The sequence below is a fragment of the Parus major genome, chromosome 7, assembly GCF_001522545.3.
Source record: "Parus major isolate Abel chromosome 7, Parus_major1.1, whole genome shotgun sequence".
Lineage (NCBI taxonomy): Eukaryota > Metazoa > Chordata > Aves > Passeriformes > Paridae > Parus > Parus major.
In genome coordinates this window covers 35,194,279-35,208,050 of record NC_031776.1, presented here as the reverse complement: position 1 = coordinate 35,208,050, position 13,772 = coordinate 35,194,279, and the positions used below count along the sequence as shown (strand labels likewise).

Genomic DNA, 13,772 nt, shown 5'->3' with positions numbered 1-13,772 from the left:
CACCGTGGTCTAACTCGTGATTTAAGGGAACATCTTGAATACATTATTTACATCAGATATTAGACCTGCTGTGCCAGTGACTGCAAGCCAGGGGATTTATTAGCACTAGATCTATTTATTTGGAAGAAATTCTGTGTTAATGAGCAAATCTACGAACTCAGTTTGGAAATAAATAGATGTTAATATCAGATAAATGATAGATGTGTTCAGCCTGGCTCCCAGAGAGATTGGGGCAAACCCTCAGTTAGAGATTTAATGTTAATTCAGGGATGTTTTAGGATACCATCCCCACTCTCATGACCCATTGGGCTTCTGGAATCTCATTGCAGAGGTCTTCTGGGTTTTGAGATGTTTCAGCTCCTCCCATGTTTAGTGAAATATACTTCAAGTAGCTTCCAAAGCTTTAATTCTTTCTGTCCCTTGATGAATTAAACCATTTGTGGCTGTGAGATGGGGTGGGACAGAGATCCTCAGGTGCAGCTCCCAGCTCAAATGGAGGTAATTGAGTCCAGCTGAAGAAATTCTCATTCTTCTGCAGGTCCCCAAATCTCTTTCTGTAGAAGGAGATACTGGTATAATCCAATTTTAAATATCCATTTTTTAATCTTGAATGTCTATGAAATCCTCTGGATTTCCTGTTAATGTTTGGTGTTATTTCTACTGACGTTATGGATAGTTTTTGAGGTAAATCTAAGCAAGTTTTTATCTACAGCTCCTGTCAGGTGGGGTCAGCCTCTTCTCTTGGGCAGCCAGTGATGGGACAAAGAGAAATATTTTCACCAGGGGAGACCTGGGTTGGATATTAGGGAAAAAATCTTCACTGAAACACTGTCTGGCATTGGAATGGGCTGCTTGGGGAAGTGGTGGAGTCAGCATCCCTGGAAGTCTTCAAAAAATGTGTAGATGTGGCATTTGGTGAGTGATGTGGTTTGGTGGGACTGGGGGCGTTTGGTGAAAGGCTGGACTTGGTGATCTTGGAGGTGTTTTCCAACCTAAATGATTCAGTGCTGTGATATCAAAATGGATCAACAAGTGGGGTAACTGAAGGAAATATGGGAAAAGCCTGAATGTGGCAATGCTGAATCCTGATCCAGAAGGTGCCCTTTTGTCTGCCACAAATGCTGCATGAACACCTTGTAAATTCTGGATCTGGAGCTTGTGTGATAACTTTCCTGTGGATTAAGGGTTCCAAAATTATAAGGGCTTGATTCTTCTGAAATGCTGGCACTTTGGGTTTTCTCTCTCTCCCTCCCATGGGCAGACATCTGCAGTTTTCCCTGGTGTTGTGAGGAGAGTGGACTGAGTGAAATGAGGCCCCATATTTTGCAGTGTTTGCTCTAAGAGTAAAAAATGCATGGTTGCAGGTGACATCAGTGTGCAAAACAGGACAGCCTGGGCTGTGGCTGAAACTCTCCTGACCCAGGAACTCGCCTGCTTGGCTCCTGTTCCTGAGAGCTGATGACAGCCAGCAGAAAAACTCCTTCCATAAGCACCTGCTCCCACTCCAGGGCTCTGCTGGAGGAGGGCACGGGGACTTCCTCCTGCAGGTGAGGCACAGTTCACACCGTAAGGATATTTCCTGCAGGTGGACTGGGTGGAAAGCAGAGTTCTGCTGAGGCTGGAAATTCCTTGATCTGTAAATGTAGGTGGGTTTTTGTGAATTCAAAGTAGCTTAATTCCATAAAGGAGAAGGCAATTTGTGCATCATCTCAGTTGATCCCTGGTCCTCCGTGCACCTTACACATCAGTAAGTTTGGGGATGAATGCTCTGTTCTCTCTGCTGGGATGTAACACCAGACAGTCTTGATAAAGATTCTGATGAATAACTCGTGTAAATACGATCCAGGTCAAAGCCATTTTCGCTCTGCTTCTGCTTAGCCCTTTAATTTATTATTATTATTTTTAAAAAACACATTTCTCACCAGCACATGGGGGAGCAGTGCCCACCGAGCTGCAGCCAAGCAGGATTGATGGTTTGCTTCCTACCCACCCCGGTTTAATTAGGCTGTTACTATTTCCTGCCCCTCATTACACCAGGGCTGCTCCCCGACACAGCACTGGAAACAAATTATTAGCAAAGCACAGAGGAATACAAGCTGCTAATTTGTTTTGGTCTCTGCTGGAAAATTGCAATTGTACATATTGCTTTTCAAAGTATTTTATGGGGCCTGACACAGAGCTGGGTTATCTAACTGTTGCCTTTCAGAGGAGCAAGCTTTGGCTGGATTATTAATTATCCATAACTATGTATGTATATTGTGTTAATTATAATATATATTATTAGGGTTATACAATATTTATTATAGGGTTATTATATGTTATTGTTATTGTTATATTATAATATATTGTTATATTATTATCTATATTATTTTTATTATTATATTATTAATATTTATTATAGGATAATTATAATTAATAATATTAATTGTATTATCTATTTCTCTCTGGACAGAGAGAGGGGTTCAGGTGGATGCAGAGCAGGAGGGCTTTTGCATTCCATGACTCCACGTGTGTCCCTGCAACCACGAGGGAAAACAGGGAAGTTTTCAGCAGAGGTTAACCAGCCCACGTCAAATTCTGGTGCTGAGGACACAAGTTGTGATTTTAGGGTGTGTCAGCTGGCTGAGTGAAACCCCAGGTCAGGGCAATGCAGCAAGACAGAATTCTGGCAGGGCTTTGTTTGCCAGGAGGAAAAAAAATATGAACAGAAAACCAGGAAAAGAAATTAATTCTATTTGTGCCTTTCTGGTTTAGGATTTAGGAGTGGCAAGTGGAACAAATTCACAGCTGTGGGATGGGTTCAGGGTACTGGGGTGGAAGGAAGGAGCCACAGTCACAGGAGGGTGGCAAAGGCAGGGAAACAGCCAAGAGGAGACCCTGGTAAAAGACTTACACGACTCTGAGGTCCCTGAAACTATTCATTAATTGAATTTACACCATTTTAAAATTCTCTGTTTGAAAGTTGACCTTTTTGTCATTAAATAGTGTGAAATATTGATAGTAGGGACCCAAAGTAGCTTGGTTTATCCTCATTACAAATGCACACTTCATTCATTATCTGTGTGGGTCTTGGGGTACTTTCTGGGGGAGGAAGAAGGTTCATTCTGAATTAACATCAGCACTCTCCTCCCTCAATTTTCTGTTTCTATGCCATGAGGTTTTCGTGATGTTTATTATTTTATAAGGTTTGGGTCTCCCTAAATTTGAGGAAAAAACTGCAGACAACAACATCCAATGTGGCCTTGAATATTTCCAGGGATGGGCAATCCACACTTCTCTGGGAAGCCTCTTTTGTTCTGTAGGAGATAACATTGATACTGGAATTTGGGTTTGAATGGGATTGTATTTCACATTGAGCAAAAATTTTGGTGGAATATTTTTTATAGCCTGACAAAAACAAACCTGTGTGTGGAAGGTGGGCTGGGGAAAACTCAGTTCTTGAGCTAAAGAACCAAAGTTCTGGACCAGACCGTGACCTCCTTTGAGGGAGTATTGGCATAATTATTTCTGTGCTCTCCTAATGAGTCATGCAGGGGGAGCAGGATCTCAGATGCACTTTGAGATTCTCCAGCTTGAGATAAGGAGCAAAAACAGTGCAGGAATTTACAGGAAGGGAGTGGATGATGTTTAAACATTGCTCCATCCTTCCTAGAGTGTGTGAAATGACAGCTGAGATTAAAGCAGGTCATCTCTGGTGAGTGATTTCACAATATCCCAGTTCCTGTGACCCTGTAAGATGGGGAAAGTCAGCTGCTGGCACGAGGCTGAGGACAGAGGGTTTCGAAAGGACTTTGTTTGCACAGCACACCCGAGCGAGGACGTTCTTCGAGAGCCTCCGAGCTCGTGCTGTTTACAAAAAACCCTTTTCTCCAGAAATGTCAGTCAGCCAAAGTGTGGCTTGAAGCTCTGGGGCTGGATCCCTTCCTGCTGTGTGTAGGACAGAGGGGAGCCAGCCCCACAGGCTGCAGGATTTCATCCCTGAGTGGTTGCTGGAACACTGTTCCTTCCTGTGCCTTCTGTCCTGGATCGTTCTGGGGGAGCCGATTCCGGAGGGATGTGGCCTCAGAGGGGACAGAAGAAACACAACCATTTCCTGCAGGGAAGGAATTCTTTCTGCGCTGTGACAGGTCAAATAGCAGCAACAACATTAATGACAGACCAGATTTATGTTTGCAGACCTTCCCACCTGTTTTTGTGTTAAAAAATTATGAGTAAGAAGTTTTCTGGTTCCTTGCGCAGGTGGATGTGGGACTGAGCTGCTTCCAGCATCACTGGGATTTTTTTTTTTCTCAGATGTGGAACATCCAAAAATGTTTCCCCTTTTGTAGGCATCTCAAAGGGCTTAAGGGGAGTTGAAGCAATTAATAATAATTGGTTCTTCCCTGTCAGGGTGGCGAGGCCCTGGCACAGGTTGCTCAGAAAAGCTGTGTCTGGAAGTGGCCAAGGCCAGGTTGGATGGGGCTGGGAACAACCTGGGATAGTTGGGATGGAATGCAGGCACATGGAAGGTGATTTGGAATGAGAGGATCTGTGAGGTCCCATCCAACCCATGTTTCTCATTGCAGCACCTCAGCCACGAGCAGGGCACTCCAGGGACCCCAGTGCAACCTCTCCTCCCTTGTGAAAGCTCCTTTGCCCTGGAAATGCCTCAGGGACCTCCTTTGTCCCACTAAGTGCTTTAGCAACCAGGAAATTTCCAGAATCAGTCACAAATAAATGTTTTTTTGGTTTTTTTTGGTTTTACAACAGCATCACCTCCCAGAAACTTTGTGAACAAACTCAGAAGTTACTGTGTTCTAGATCTGCAGTCATGGCAAACAATAGCATTAGGGGGGAAAAAATAGCAGAAGGGATACATTTTTCATTTTAAATTATACCCAGCTTTCTTAAAGCAAATTAAATTGCACTTAACCAAAGAATACAGATAACAGTATTAAGCACAATAGAACATTTTAATTACTAAGAAAAACAAATGTCCGTGTCTGTAGCTGTAATTAAGGGCGAGCCATATTTGCTGTGCATTAGTGTGACTTGTATGTCTGAGATACTGTAATTGCCCCAATCCATCAGGGGCTTCAGCCTCGACATCCTGGGCTTGGAGAGGCTGCATGGGAAGGCAGGAATGGGATGAGGCTGTTTGATGGGCTGTCTGAGCAGTGATGGGGCAGAGCTGCTGTTGGTTTTCAGCACAGCCCAGCCTGGGAATTCCAGCAGCTGTCCTGGCAGCCCTGAGCTCCCTGGCAGCTCTGGGTGTTTGTGGTGGGGGATCAGGGGTGTTGGGGCTCAGGAGGTGTCGTGGGCATAGGAGACAAAGCAGTGCCTTGCTGGAACTCTCTGTCCTCCCAGTCACAGGAGGGGATTTGGGAAAAAGGCGACAAAGGACTGGAAATGGCTTCAAATTAAACCAGCAAAGGTTTAGGTTGGATATTTGGGAAAATCCCTTCATGGAAAGGGCTCTCCAGCCCCAGCACAGCTGCCCAGGGCAGTGGTGGAGTCCCCATCCCTGGAGGGGTTTCAAAGCCACGTGGATGTGGCCCTTGGGGACATGGGGCAGTGGTGGCCTGGGAAGTGCTGGCAATGGTTGGACTCAATTTTAAAGGCCTTTTCTAACCTTGATGATTTGGTGATTCTGGGATTAATGAATAGTCCCTGGATAAGAAGGGATCTTATTGTGGAGAAGGTGCAGAGGGAAACCTGCAGGAATGAATAGGAAGGGCCTAAGAAGGAAGAGGCCAATCAAATTTCCCAGATTTAGTCCTTGCTCTGTTGTCTCCTCTCATCCAGGATGCCCAACGACAGTAAATCCTCAGATATGGAATGGGCTGGGAAGAGAAAAGAAACAATTTTTTCTCCATGCCCCTTGTGATAGAACATGAGTAATGACAGCAAAAAATCACAGCAGGGAAGAGTTGGTCAAACATGAGGGAAGGGTTTTTAATATTGAGGTAGTTAATTACTGGAATTAATCCCCTCTGGAGACTGTGAAAAGTTCTTCTGTGGAGCTCTCAGGGCAGTGTGTGAGGAAACCTTCCTGAGGAGCACCATGGTGGAACTTCTCCATCCTTGGATGAGGTGGACAGGCCTTGGTATCTCTGGCCACCTCATCCAGATGGACTCCAGGGTGGACAAATCCCACTGTTTGGGGAGGTCTGTGGGAGGCAGAAATCCATCCTGGGATGTCTCCCCTGGTCAGGCAGTGGAACTGCTGGAATGGGCTCATAAGTGGCCTCTCAAAGGGGACCAAATCCAGGGAGGAAATGATTGCTGGAGGTGCAACCAGCTCCCAGTCTTTTCTAGGATTGAAAATATGTGTGATGAGCTAGTACAGACTTAGAATCCCAGACTGGTTTGGGTTGGAAAGGAGCTCCAAACTCATCCAGCTCCAGCCCTGCCATGGGCAGGGACTCTTCCACTGCCCTGTCCAACATGGCCTGGACCAATCATCTTGAATTAATTTCAAAGTTTTCCTCTGGATGGAGTGGGCAGTGATGATGTTTTGTCCACAAACCCCATGAAAATATAGGGAACAACCTGTTCTGGGATTGTGACTTTGCCCTGGTTTGGGGCAGCAGGTGGGAAGAGAGAAGAGACATTTCTTACCCTGCAGATCTGCTCCTCCTGCTGAGGCCTTCCAAAAAAGTGGGAGAGCTTTGGTAGGAAAACTGCTGGCTAATGGTTAATTCCTGGGGCTGAATGCACATTCCAGAGATGCCATTGCTGATGTATTTAAGCAATAAAATCCAAATGGTGATTGCAGCAGTCCTGGTGCCGTGTCACACTGCCCAAGGTGAGGAATGAGTGACTTCAGTGATTGGGGAGCTCTAAATCCACTGCCTGCTCTAAGGAGATGGAGTTGGAGCTGAAAAATCAGAAAAAATAAAAGCAAGTAAAACAAGTAGAAATGTTAGTTTACTGAGTGTCACTGGCAGAAATATGATTTACTTGGCAGCCAGTAAGAAAACAATGTTTATGCAGAAGTGGCAGTAAGATTTGTGTTGCAGGAACAATAAATTATAGTTATTATGTAACCAGCTGATATATTTGATCACCCAATGCTGCAATATCTACCTAAGCAATGCTGTGCATGAAGTTGTGTTGGATTTTGGGGACTTTCACACATGAAGCTCCTAAATAAGGTTAAAATAACCATAAAATTTCAGACCTGTGTTAATTCAGATGTGTTCTGTGCAAGCCCTCCGGAACAACAAAAAAATATTTTTGCTTTTCCTTTGGGCCATTAAAAATGACAATTCTAGGGTCCCTGATAGTTTTAAAGAAGGAGAATCCAAGAAAATTTCATACCCACCAAATGCCAGATTTAGTGGTAAAAATAATCCTATTTTATGTGGAAGAAACATAAAGGGACTAAGGAAAAGCCTTGCATGTGAGAGTGATCAAATAGTTCACAAAATCATGGAATTACAGAGTGGTTTGGAAGGGGAGGGATCTTAAAGATCATCCAGAGGAGGAGGCTCAGCTCCCCATGGGATTTGCTCCCAAAGCCTCCCTTCAGGACTGGAGAATGTCTCCTGGTGCTCCAGCTGGGTTAAGCATCATTCTCTGGTGCACATTTACTTTTATTTTCACTGCCTCTCTGCTTTCATTTTGAAACTTCTTGATTTTCCTGAGCTCAAAGAGAGCTGGCAGCTGTCTTGGGACATCACCCTGAGCCATGGAAATCTGGATGATTCATTTGCCTCCAAAGAGAGAGCTCAAAGCTTGAAACCCTTTTCAGACTCAGTAAAAGACATGGATTAGGGGGAATCTTGGTTTCCATCTCCCAGAGAGCTGCCAAATTCCCTTCTCCACTCCTGTGGCTCTTATGCCGCTCCCCAGCGTTGTGCATTAAAACATGACTGATGTTTGTCATGTGTGACTTGTCCTTTTGGGCCTCTCTGGGGGCACAAATATGTGCATTGTTTTGACTGGCTCTTTTGGGGCTTTTTAATCCAAATCTGTTTCGCTGTGGCCGCTCGAGGTGGCAGAGAGAGAGTGTGGGGCAGAGTGGGATTTGGCCTGGAGAGCTCTTTGCTTCCAGAGGGAGTTTATTCCAGGCTGGGGTTAATTCCCCAAAGAAGGTATTTTACAAAAGGAATCTGTCTTTGCTGTGGAAGGAGCTCATGGGTTTATGGCCAGTGGTGGGGCCAGAGCAAGGAGGTGCTGAGAGCATTTGCTGGAATTTTATTCCAGACTGGAATATCTACCTGGTGCCATGGGGGAGCACCCAGTGCCAGCGCACCAAGGATATTCCTGGGATATGTCTTTCAGTTTTCTTCATAAAATTCCAGAATGGTTTGGGATGTCCCATGAGCAGGGACACCTTCCACTATCCCAGGCTGCTCCAAGCCCCATCCAGCCCAGCCTTGGATGCTTCAGGGGCAGCCAAAGCGGCTCTGGGCACCCTGTGCCAGAGCCTACCCACCTCACAGCCAGGAATTCCTTCCCAATATCCCACCCAAATCTCCCTTTTTCCAGTAGGAAGCCATTCCCTGGCTCCTGTCCCTCCATCCCTTGTCCCCAGTCCCTCTCCAGCTCTCCTGGAGCCCCTTCAGGCCCTGCAAGGGGCTCTGAGCTCTCCCTGGATCCTTCCCTTCTCCAGGAGAACATTCCCAGCTCTCCCTGGATCCTTCCCTTCTCCAGGGGAACATTCCAACCTCTCCCAGCATTTCCTCATAGGAAAAGATGCAGAAATCCATTCCCACAGTGGGAAGCAGAGCTCAGGGAATCAGGAAAGACTTTTCAAAGCTCCTCTCCTGGTAACTAAGCCCAGAGTGTGGCTGTACCCCAAAAATGCTGTTGATCAGAGAAGGGAAATTAAAAGGAAAAATTAAAGCTCATCAGGTGTGTAATCCCTGTACAAAAAGGTGTCACTAACACTGAGAATCTTTTTTTTTTTTTTTTTTGGCACTTCTGCTAGTTTATTACCCTGCTAATGAGAGCACCACTACCACCAGACTTTCTGTATCCCATCTCTTGTTCCCTGGTTAATTTACAGCCCCTGACCTCTCTCTGCGGCTCTCACCAGCCACAGGATGGCTTAATGTGCCTCCTGTGCACATCATTTCTGTGAGTTCAGCATGTCTCTAATAATCAGGCCCCATAATTTGGTTTGCTCCATTCATTGATTGCCCCAAATATGATTTTGCAAGGCGAAGCTCCCCGAGTCATAACTACAAAAATGACAGGCAGTACTTTTTGTAATCTCCATATTTGACGCATGAAAGAAGGCTAAATTCCTGTTTGAATAAACAACATAATAAGGTTATTGAGAATAAGACCATTACTATATAAAATTATGTCTAAGTGGCAGATATAATTAACATTGGATTGTAATTACACTAATTACAAGTCACATTAAGATACTCCAGTAATGACAAAGTGAGCACCCTATAATTGAATGGAATAAGCAGGGAAACATGCTGCTCACACTAATTACCTAAATGAGCTAATATGTCTTCGGAGTGACAGTCATGCTCAGTGTTATTACACAGGCAAGACAATTTTGTAAGTTAAAAAAAAATCTAATTTCCTTCCTTCCTTCTCTTCAGGACCCATTTCAAATCATCAGCAGCTTCAGAATTTCTCTCTTGAGCCAAAAATAGAGAGATCCCACAGTTCAGGCCTTTGCTAATTTTCTTTGACAAAGGACAATTTTTAGGGTTATGCTGCAATTTTTGATGCGTTCCTGCTGCTTCCAAAGTAAAACTGGGCTTGTCCTGGGTTTCTTGGTGGGCTCCTTTGGCAAAGTCGATCTACTGTGATTTTTTTTTAATTTTTTTTTTTATTTTTCACTTGTCTAAATTTGAAGCAAACAAAATAATGTAACTTAAGCTCAGCGTGCTCTACAACATAAAACGGACTTATTTTGTTGGCTCCAGAGTAACAAATATGGCTTAGAACAGTCTGGCTCCAGTTGTGCCCTTGAGAGTGGTAAAATTTGAATTATTCAAGGCAATTAGTGGAAGCATTGCAGTGGAACTCAAATTTCAGCTCAAGCTTCTAAGAATAAAAACTAATATAGGGATAGGAATTCTCCATATTGTGGAAAAAATGCACACTACTTTTCCTTTAAACACCTCCAGCTGCCGGGAGGAAAAACAACCTAACAGACAATTTAACAATCAGAAATAGTTCTGTAAGAATTAACAAACACGAGCCAGTGCACTTCATCAGACTGTCTGGGCTTCAGACTTATCTGAAGGATGGATGATAATGATTTTTTGCTTCATGGGTGGCTTGATTCTCAAGGGCCCAGCGATTCCCCTTCTTTTGGTGATAGCCAAAAATCCCCAAGCATATGGTTCCCCAGCCATATTTCTGCCTGTTGTTGTTTATTTTTATCCCGGGGCGTAGGAGGTTCACTCGCAGAGCACTTGGGTGCCAGCACTTTGATGAACTCTTTTCCTGTCACCAGGAACGCCGTGGCTTTTTGGGAAGCATCTGACAGAGGATGAGGAGGCAGCTGAGTGGGAGGGTGTCCTCAAATGTAAAGAGACGTCAAAGCTGCTGATGAAAAATGCGATGTAGGGGTGTCTGGAAGGCACATCCTCCCCTGCTGGGAGCAGAGAGGGGGGGGGAAAAATAAGAGATGGAGCCTCAGGAGTTTAGGTCAGGGGAAAAAAATAAAAATAAAGAAGACCTGGCAAGGAAATTAGGTGATTTGTGGTTTAAAAAAGGATGGATTCATGGTTCTGAGTTTAAGATGTGCTGTGGGCCTGTCCTTGGAAGGTTCTTTGAAAGAGCTGAAGGAATTCCAAGGGAGAAGAGAGGAGGGAGGGAATCTGGAAGAGAGAGGAAAGGGATGTCAGAGAGAGATGGCAAAACAACACCAGAGAAATCTGAAAAAAAAGGAGAGAGAAGAAGGTAAAATGAGAAAAAAAATAGCAAAAAAAAAAATAGCAAAAAGGGGGAAAATGATAGAAAAAGAGGAAGGGCAATGGAGGGAGCATCAGACATTTTTAAGATGACAGAGAACAACTACAGGTTTGTACTACTGAGGGAAGGGAGAGGAGAGCAAAATGTTAAGGGAATGTGCAAGGAAGAAAGAAAAGAGGCATCATGAGGAGGATTAGAAGTGGGACTCTTCAGGAGCCAGCCACTGAAGGAATGGGATTGTGTGAGAAGAAAAAGTAAAACCTCTCTTAGTCTTGGCTTTAGAGAGACTGCACAGAATTAGTTCAGCTCCAGACAAGTGTTCTACAGAGTGAAAGTTTGATTTGGCTCACAGAAAGTCCCCAGTTCCAACCATCCTTTGCTACCCTTGCAGGTTTTAAAAGGAAAGAAATGATAAAATCCCAAGTCTGCCCAAAATCTTTCATCTGGACTCCACCTGGGTCCTCATTCCTTCTCACACAGATCCATGCAGGGACTTGGTGAATTATAAAAAACAACAAAATCCTTCCTTGGAAGAGATGGAAATGTCAAATTTGGCATGGCATTAGCAATCCCCTTATCTATGATAACACAGGAAAAAAGAAATAAATTGATGTCTGAATTTATCCCAGCAGCTAGGTTGGTTCATTAATCTGTACCCTGAGGTAAGTACGTGTTTTACAACTGTCTAGGAAAGTGTCATTGCTGGTATTAACAAATAAATGAAAAAATGTTGCTAAAATGTAGAAGTACATTTTAAAAAAGACCTCCAGTAACCAAAGGTTTTTTTTTTTTGATTGAAAGCATTTATCCAGAAAAAGTTACCTGAGAATTCGAATTCCAGAGAAAATGGTGATTTAAATTCAGAAGACCATCAAATGAATAATTTTAACAGATTCTCAGCTCTTCTTAAACAGATGACTGTGTGTTTGCAACTGAATGTTTGATAAATGAAAAGAGACGAAATGTTCTACTTTTCAGCACATTTTTACCCACAGCTGGTGCACAGACTGAGACTCAGTGTATGTTGCTTTAGCCGTGATTTTTCAACTTGAGGTTTACTATATTTAGCTCCACGTATATTTAGAACTGATGGAAGTAAATTTCCTTAACTTTGGGAAATGGTGCTGAGCTGGACTTTGGTCCAGCTGAAAAATATCAGGGTTGCTCCTTGATTTCATGATTCTGGGAATTACCAGCTCCAGGGATCCCATCTGAACACTGTGAGAGGTTTGAGTGTATTTGCACCAGGAATGTGGTTGTTTATTGGGATCGCGCGGGTTTGAGGAATATTGTACACATCTGGGAAAAATAAGGATACCTGGGGATTTGCTGAAGCATTTTCACTAACAGTTAACGTGTGAGAAAGTGTTTAAATTGGCAGAAAGCTCGGGTGTGTATTTTTCTAAAGGTCTGTTTGCCTGAGAGGTCTGATAATAAAAATCCATTCCGTATTCCCACTCCTGCCCAGGAGGTGTGGCCGTGCTCACACTCCTGCCCAAACATTCCATGAGGAATTCCCAGCACTCTTCATTCTGTGTGGATGCTTTATGCATTCCTTGGTGAACACATCCTTAGCTCTCACAGCCATCATTTACCAGCACATCCTGCTGATAACTTTGGGGCTGGGCAGAAGTTTTTCCAAAAATATGGGACAAAATTTAAGTGTTCCAAAAACGAGTTAAGACTCAAAAAACAGGTGGAATTTTGTGCCATGGTTTAATTGACAAGGTGGTATCCAGCTGAAGGTTGGACACGACCTTGGAGACCTTTCCCAACCTCAGTGATTGTTAGATTTCCATGTACTGCTTGTGTTCTACCACTGATATTGACATTGGTAACTTCTCTCAGTTTGTTAAATGCTGTGCAAGTTCCAGTTTAGGAAAATGTTATGATAAAGCTGTTGAATAAAAATGCAATTTGAGTGATTATAAAATAACCAGCTCGAGGCTCTCACTATGCTAATGGAAACACCAAAGTTAATTTAGTTGTTATTTAGAACAGCAATTCATTTGGATCAGCAAAAACACAGTTCCCAGCCACTCCAGATAAATAACAGTCAGGAAAAAAAGGAGTGATTTATTCCAATTCAATTTTCTCAGCACCAGGCTGCTGCAGTGAGGAGGGGAAATTGCAGGTTCGGTAGCACGGAGAAGGTTGGAATATCTCCCTGGGTTCTATCAGCACTTGCTGCAGGTTCCTGCCTTTCTTCTCCCAGGGAACAAGGGACAGGAGAGGAAACAGCCTCAGGCTGCTCCAGGGGAGGTTCAGGTTGGATCCTGGGGACAATTTCTCCACAGAAGGAGTGGTTAAACACTGGCACAGGGTTCATTGGGCACGGTGGCATCAGTTGATCACTCAATGATCTTCAAGGCCTTTTCCAACCTCAGTGATTCCATAACTCCGTGATTCTGTGGCACTCCTCAGGGATCTCAGCCTGGGCAAACCCTTGGTGTGCCTCAGGTGTGAATTAACGTGGCAGTGATTTGTGTATGAATTTATTGGGCAACACCAGTAATAATCCTCTGGGTTTACTCTGGAATGGAATCCCTCCAGTGAATCTCTTCTTTCACACAGTATTTACGGTTTGTAAGGAATACGATATCCAAGGGAGGATCAGACTTCCCTGCTCTGCCTGGAAAAGGAGAGACGTGAGAGTGAGGGACTGGGGGATCATATTTGCTTAGGAGGACAGACGGATTTTGGCCATACAAAGCCAACCCAAATCCTTCAGAAGCCCAGCTTTTGTTCAGACTTTCATTAGAGAAGGTGGTGACTCCCTAAAGCTCTGTGGGATGATAAAAATGTGCAGAAGTGGAAGGGGTCTGGACAGGCCTGTTAGCACTGAGATGTTTTAGTCCCTTTTTGGGGCTACTGAGCCTGGAATTCTGTGTTCCTTG

The 13,772-nt window shown here is 44.0% G+C and overlaps 1 long non-coding RNA gene across 1 annotated transcript; it reads left to right on the top strand.

Annotated features, from left to right (window-relative positions):
- Positions 1 to 603: 603 nt before the first annotated feature.
- Positions 604 to 12,791, top strand: LOC117244717. The gene is made up of 3 exons (XR_004498292.1): positions 604 to 684; positions 1,365 to 1,547; positions 11,677 to 12,791. It is a non-coding gene; the product is annotated as an uncharacterized LOC117244717 (long non-coding RNA).
- The last annotated feature ends 981 nt before the right edge of the window (positions 12,792 to 13,772 follow it).